The sequence below is a fragment of the Wasmannia auropunctata genome, unplaced genomic scaffold (assembly GCF_000956235.1).
Source record: "Wasmannia auropunctata unplaced genomic scaffold, wasmannia.A_1.0 LD336116.1, whole genome shotgun sequence".
Classification (NCBI taxonomy): Eukaryota; Metazoa; Arthropoda; class Insecta; order Hymenoptera; family Formicidae; genus Wasmannia; species Wasmannia auropunctata.
This window is the reverse complement of record NW_012026774.1, coordinates 3,697,625-3,699,107: the sequence shown is the minus strand read 5'-3', so window position 1 is coordinate 3,699,107 and position 1,483 is coordinate 3,697,625.

The following is a 1,483-nucleotide window of genomic DNA, read 5'->3' as shown; positions in this document are numbered from 1 at the left end:
AGTTTCCGTACGAGTAAGGCATTTCGTGACTCTATTTGCTAACTATCCTTTGTGATTGTGGTGCGTTTTGTAACGAGCGAGCTGCAATATAGGAACGTGAGCGTTGGCTAAGCCATCAATTGTTCCCGTTGCGCGGCTAGCAAGTATCAAAGCGAGCCGTCAGCACGGACGTGTTAGAATTGGTTGCAAACCATCAACCGACCGTGTTGAGCGGTATTCACGGACGTGTTAGAGTTGGTGAAAACCATCGACCAACCGTTGAGCTGCCTGTCACCCTAATCTCTATCTAGAGTCTGTCTGGTGACACAAGCAAGCGCTGTGTCATATCGAGGCCGCTTCCTTTCGTTTTGAGTGTGTATCTGGAAGCCTGTCATTTCTTTTCTTTATTTCACCTTTCTCTCTTTCTTTCCTTTCTTTTCTTTCTATTTCACTCTTGAACTAGTGTCTGTCTGGCGGTGTATGCAAGCGCGACACCGTATCGAGGCCGCTTTCTTTTGTGATTTGTTTTGTTATTCGATCGAGCGACGATCCATAGTAACGACATTTCACCCTTTCTTTCTTTCTCTCTTTCTTTCTTTCTTCCTTTTCTTCCTTCGCCCTTTACTTTCCAGTTGAATAATCCTCACTCTTTTACCTACTCAATTAATTTGTGTCTTATCACTCACTTTATTTTCAGCAAGTTATCGCCTTTTCTTTTACAGGAAGTTCCCTTTTATTGAGCTTACTTAGTCACACAGTAGAATTAAGTAAGTCTTCTTTGCATAGGTGTTGGGAGATTTACAGTAGCACCTTAGATTTCATTTACTTTGGGAGGAACAATAATCTTGAATCGCAATACACGCGGTTTTGTTAGTAATGTATCGTTGGCTTGCATTTCCCTTCGTAAGGAGCGCGACAAATAATAATTAATGAAGAAATAGTATTTATAATTCAATCGAGTAACCCTATCACTAATTGCTAAAATATAAATGGTACCCAAACCATCCAGAAATAAGAAGTCAAGTAAAAGCGAATCCGGAATATCTAGATCAGCTTACTGGTCACGTGAAAGAAGAAGAATAGACCGCGAACTCAGGAACGTGCAAAAAGGGCTCCAACGGATTGGAGAAAGGGTCATTCGTTTGCTACGGGAAGGTCAATTGACCCAGAGCCTTGTCGAAATTCAGGAACGAATATATTTAGATCCGCCGCGAAACGTCAGCCCGGAGACAATACACTCGGATACGAGCAATCAAGAGGACAGGGTCTTGCCGATAAACCATCCCGAGCCTGAAATTTTAGAATTTCCAGAGTCATCAGATTCGGATACATACACAGGACCAAGCTACTCCCCCGTCTACAACATTGCAGCTTAGAACTAGCTAAATAAATAAATAAAATTAAATAACTAAGTAGCAACCAGGTAAAAGGAGCAGCTTCAAGCGGAACGCGTAAATTGTCATTTATTGTGTGTGTATTTATTCACCTTTCTACCTTCAACAAA